This window comes from Phaethon lepturus, unplaced genomic scaffold (genome assembly GCF_000687285.1).
Source record: "Phaethon lepturus isolate BGI_N335 unplaced genomic scaffold, ASM68728v1 scaffold15500, whole genome shotgun sequence".
NCBI classification, from domain to species: Eukaryota; Metazoa; Chordata; class Aves; order Phaethontiformes; family Phaethontidae; genus Phaethon; species Phaethon lepturus.
The window spans coordinates 58,400-64,399 of record NW_010511341.1 but is presented as its reverse complement, the minus strand read 5'-3'; positions in this window follow the sequence as shown (position 1 = coordinate 64,399).

Here is a 6,000-nt window from a genome sequence, read left to right as displayed (position 1 = left end):
CAAAGATTTTTTTTTTGTGCTTCAGTTAATCTTTGTGTGGATGATCATAATGTAAAAAATACTTCTAAAACTTGTACTGCTTCACAGTTTGACAATATACAGAGCTGAATAAGTGGAGCAGATTTAGAAGCTTATAGGGATACTAGTACTATCTGAATTGAGACTAGCTGTGACAGCTGTTTCAACAGTAACCTATATAAATTGTTAGTATCAGCTTTGCCTGCCATAAGCTGCAGTTTCAAAGCATTAGCTCTGAGTTTAATAAAGAAATCATGCATGCACTAATTTGTCTTTTGGTGATTTTTTTTTCTACCCCAGAAAGTGCTTTGTGCATCCTGATCTACTTAGCTTTTATGAACTCTCTTTATGATCCACAGTTTTATAACTATGAGTAAAAGGAAAATGAGGACTAAATGCAAGTGCAGATGAGGATTCTTTAGTTGTAGTTACATTGTGAGTATATTGCATTAGTAAATTAAGGCTTGTATCAAAGTGATTGGGCAGCAAGATGTGCTGTTGCTCTCTGTAAAACCCCTAGTCTAGTAGCTCTGACTGAAATCCATAATGAGAGTGTACCCTGAAAATCGTAAAGGTTGGATTGGTTCAGTGGCATGGCCAGGAATAATGCCTAGATACAAGTACATTGCAAGGGGGTAGGTTAGCTACAGCTTTGTATTCTTCCTTGTAATGTTAAATATGAAGATTTATATGAATTTTAATGAGAGAAAATAATTCTAGTTTTGGTTTGCATTAGTCTTCTGCATTTTTGAAGGTGTGCTTTTTAAGAGCTTCTGTAATGTAAGAAGTCTGAAAAAAATGGTGCAATATGGGCAGTGTGATAACATCACTAGTGTTTATTTTGCCACTCCTGTCCTGCACAGGCAAAAGCTGTGCAAGCCAGATTGGAGATCACAGAAGCAGTTTTTCTAATTGAACATTTATTGGCCCTGACTTTTGGCTTAAATCTTGAGCTTGTATCTGTTAATAACAGAGGTGTTGAGTGGTAAAGTTGGGGAGAGGCTTGTGTTCTCCAGTGTAACACACTTGTAGACATCCTCTTTTCAGCAGAGTATAATGTTTACAGGAGGCTGCCCTAATGAGCTGGGTCGAACTGCTAGTGTAACTCACTTGTACTGGGGCTCAGAATTTTACCTGGTGATTCTTTTCTGGTGTAGTTACTTAAATATCTTCAGAAGGCTGATACTAAAATAAGCAGTGCATGTGTTTTATGGCAGGAAGAAATGATCTGGCACTGTTTATATAATCAAAACTTTTGTTCCAGGCACCAGATTTCAGAGTGAAGAGTATGTTCCTAGATGCAGAGTATCTTGTTTGGAAGTGTCTTTGCTCTGTAGTTAAGGTTGGGACAAAAGCTGCTTTGGAACCCTGGGACTCTTAAAAATCAAATATGAATATGCCTAGCTTATAGCCTGCTCAAGTTGAAGATGCTGTATGCAAGTGCAGGCTCTGGTGTTTTATGTGGAAACAAATGCTTGGTTCAATCAATTATGGAATATTTACCTTCTAAAATTATTTGCAAATCACTGCAGTGCTTTCATGCAGTATCTTGTAGAAGATTTGTCCTAGAAACTTCAAAGTTGTTTGTTATGCAAGTGTGTATGCATGTACTGAAGTGGCATGTACCCTACCCACAACCCTACCATGTTGCTGTGTTGATGTGTAAGACCCTGCCTGTTGCAACGAGATGTGCCTTACTTTAGCACTTGATTTCAACAACTTCTGAAATGTCTTTCTCTAACCTGTTATTTGTTCTTTTTCACTTCAATGGTCTTATCACTTGTGAGTATTTTACAGAATGCTTTTTTTGCTTTTGTTTAGTTTTCGTTACTAATCCAGCTTTTGGTAAAGTTTGTGTTTCATTCAATGGGAGGATGTACAGTGTCTTCTGAAGTTAACACTTGGAGGTGCTAGCAGGCCTCTGCCTGAAGAGGGTGTTACTTCTGAGCATGAAAACTTTTGGCTGAGAACAGGGTAATATAGAACTGCAAGTCTAAAAACTTTCTTGTAAATCTTTGTGAAAATATTGAGCTGATATTACAGACAGACTGATCCCGAAGCTAGTGGAAGTAACTTTTGCTTGGGTGAGTGAAAATACTGTTGTAAATGATTTTTTGCAATATCCGTACAAGGTTCCAATGGTTCAAAATTAGCTTAGATGCTTAAAGGAACCTTCTTGCCTTGGATGACTTCTGGAATGGCAATCAAGATATTGCTGAAGTCTATTAAAAATACATTATAAAATGGCTGTAAATTAGGGTATAGCAGCTTTACAGTGATCTAGGGCAAAACTCATGTTGCTAAATTTATGCTAAAATTCTGCTCCTTGGCACTGTGTTGAGCTGTGTTGCATTTACAGTGAGTTTTAAGCATGGGGAGTTGGTGTAAAGCAGCTGCTGATGATTCTGAGCCTACCTGTAGTAGGCCTGCAGTATCGTGCCTGTGTAGACAAGCTTATGGATTGTAGTCATGTGGAAAATCTTCAAAGATGTGCAAGTTAGACATTACTACAGACTCAAAAGGCCTTAAAGTTTAATCACAGTTCGTGTCTGTTCCACTATTTTCCTGTAGTTTTTGTGATCAGTCTCAGGTTTTAGTGTATTTTTCCAGAATGTGTTCTTTTCCCCAAACTCTTTCATTAAAGATAATACCTAGAGTTTGACAACGTATGAGATTCTCTTAAGCTACAATTTTCAGTGCAGTGTTTACAGAAGTCTGTTACCAAGAATCACTACATTGCTGCGTGTTTCTTTGAGCACTTCCAAATGGACACCTTTTGAGCGCGAGGGTTTGTGACTTCTGTCCTGCTTTAAGTGCCTGAAAATAGGGTACCTGGATACTCCTTTCTTGAAAGGAGTAAGAGGTATGCGTTTCAGTGTTACTTTGCAACATGTGTCTACTATAGGCTGTTGTCTAGTATGGGCACTGTATCAAAACAATACACAATTATAGTGCTGTGAAGGTTTTTGTTATCTTAGCAGCCTTTTCTTGGAAAGGATGAGAAAAATATTGGTAGCTCTGTAAGAAAGGAACGAAGAGGTTTTCCACTGTTAGTCCTCGGCCTTGATTTCTGTTGTTTAACTTAATACAACAGTTGACAGTCATAGATAAATGGTATTGTTCTCCCTCTTCTTGGATTTTTATATCTGACTATACAGTAGCTCAAAGCTAACTTTCTCTGCCACCTCCCCCCAAGTTACTGGTGTGTGTCCACAATCTCAAGATGAGGTCAGAGGTGTCGAGAAATGTGTGGTTGGCGGTGGAAGGCAGGACTACCTCTTCAGGCAGTAAATCTGATAAAGTATGTGCTGCAACTGTGACCTTTTGCAGTTTTTGCACGCTAATGCATTTAAAATGCTGAAAACAGTATTTTAAACTGATGGTTGGAATGTCATTGTCTGAAGCTACGAAATTCAGTATTGTCAGAAGTATCTTTGTGTTGGGCTCCTCTGAATAAATGAAGTAGCTGTCTTTTTTGTGTCGCATTCCAGTTAGTAGACAGTTTGGAAAGCACATTCTTTGCAAAGAGTGGGTAAGGTATTAAAAATCTAAATTAATTGCGGAATACAATGGATTGGTAAAAGATTTGCAAAAAAACCAAACCAATTTCAGTTTGTTTTTTTTAAGCACAGGAGTCAAGTTAGTGGTAGGAGATGAGATAGTATCAGTACCTTGCTGGCAGCATCCTTGCTTAGTCTAGATCTGTAGATCTTAGTCTTTGGCTTTTTTCTTTCTTAAAGATCCATCATAACTTTTAAAATTAGTAATGCATGCTACTCTTCTGTAGTAATAAATGGCTTTTACATGAGTGGTGTGTGTTTTGTGGTTTTTTTTAACTAGCATTAAGGAAGATTAACAGTTCTTCATTACATTTATCAACAGTTATTTCCACTTTACATGCAGAAATGAGTGTTGTGTCTGGGGAGATTGTGCTAAAGCAGTCAGTGCCTTGCGAATAGCTACTCCTCTGACTGGTTGAAATAATGTTGCTGTCCTAAAAGCCCAGTCTTCATTTTCTGAGAGACTTACTTCGTTCTGTGGGCCCTTTTAAATGCAAATCCCTCTTGCTGAACTGTTCTGAGAGAAAGATGGGTGCCACTAAGTTAGTGGGGAGAGGGTGAGGATTCCCTCCTTTTGCTGCATTACCAGTGGCTGGAAGGCAGGTTACTGCTGACTCAAGAGTCTGGTTGTGGATCTGCTGAGCCCCTTGTTCTTACAGAGCCTTCTTTCTCTTTGACAGTTAGGCTAGTCATAGCAGTCACAAACCTATAGGATTTGTTCAAGCAAATGATACTTTCCTGCCTTCCTCACCCTTTCACAACTTCTCTCATTTTTTACCGAAGTAATCCAAAATAAATTATTCTGTAATCAAGAAGGTAAGCTTCAAGCAACAAATAGGTGCATCTTCCTATTTATAGGCCTGCTCTGCTGGCTATCTGCTCACAGAGAGGGTAGGTTCAAAACCCACCCGCCTTCTCTTGCACTGGCGTATTCTGAACTGATCCTATGAATATTTTCAGTAGAGAAAACAGATATTTTCGTTCTCTCTCCTAGCTCTTGGTCATCGGCGCATCTGCACCTGCTGGTAACACAGCCCTCTGAGAGGTACGGAAAATGTCAGTGATCGTCCTGTTCCTGGACGATTCAAGGAGGGCTTGGTCATTCATACACTGGTGATGGCTTCCTTTTATTTGCCCTCTGCTTAAAATTAACTCTGTCTCACAGGTGTCAACTGTAAACTGTTTTGAACTGCTTTACTCTGGTGTCCAGAAATAGGTCTTGTTTGGGGAGAATTTAAGAAAACTCTTGAATCATTTAGAGCACAGATGTGTTTGAACTGAATCTTGTGTGAGTGTCAGCATTTTCATATTACGTTTTTGGAAAGGAAAACTTAGACTGTTTTTCTCTGGGAAGATCAAGTTGTGGAAAATCTGCTGTTACCTTTAGATTTTGCTAATTTGGATTTTTTTTCAGCTGTAACTTGTATGATTAATTTTTCTTACCAGTTTACTTTCTACTTGACTTTTATGCTTGTGAAAACAGTTACCAATAGCTTCACTATCTCTGATAGTCTTCTGCAGCCTCCTTCACAATTACTTAAGGAGTTTGAGCTGAATTAGGACTGGATGGTCTTTCACATGAAACCTATGCTGCAACTTCAAAACCACCTGCGCTTTTGAATTTCAGTCCGTTCCTTTTCAAAAGCCTAACAGCCATCAGTAGACCATAGCCAATTTGTACAGGCATAAGTGTACCGTACCGTTCAGGTAAGGGTGAGCAAGCTTTCTGCTTCTGTAGAGAGCCACAGTATGTGCCTGCCCTGTAAAGAGTAAATATTCTCCCCTTCTTCCCCACTACCCCGGTGTCTGGGCTTGCAGCTTTTGCTTTTGGGTTTGTGCATATCAAGCTGAAAAATTCATGGTGTATTAGAGAAAATAGCTTTTGAACTACATTAATGATGCTACTAAGACTTGTGCGTAAGTTTCTTTGTTCATTATGAGATTTAATAGTGTCTGCTATTTTGAGTCATACTTGGCAAAAACGTAACTGTTAAACTTCTGTATCCATGTAAGTCACTAGCTGTTGGTTATGTGTTTGGAACAATCTCTTGAAGTATTTCTACACTGTTACATCATCTGAAGATACACCTTGTACCTGTGACAGTATATCTAGTAACGAATCTCCAGTACTATTTGCATGTTAGATCTGCTTGCTTCGAGGTCAGCGTTAAACTACTACTCTTCTGTCATGAATCAGGGAAGGATGTATTAACATATCCAGATGCAGTAGCTGCTGTGATTTCCCTGGATATACTGTGCAAATTTAGTAAACTCCAGAGGAATTCTGCTCACTAAATTAACACTTAGGTTTTCATGCTTGTTGTCTTTCTGCATATAAAGAAATGTTTAACAGAGGTGCTATGCCATTTGGCAATTTTTTTTATTACGGGCTGTATCATTTATCAGCCTGTGGCTAAAGAAG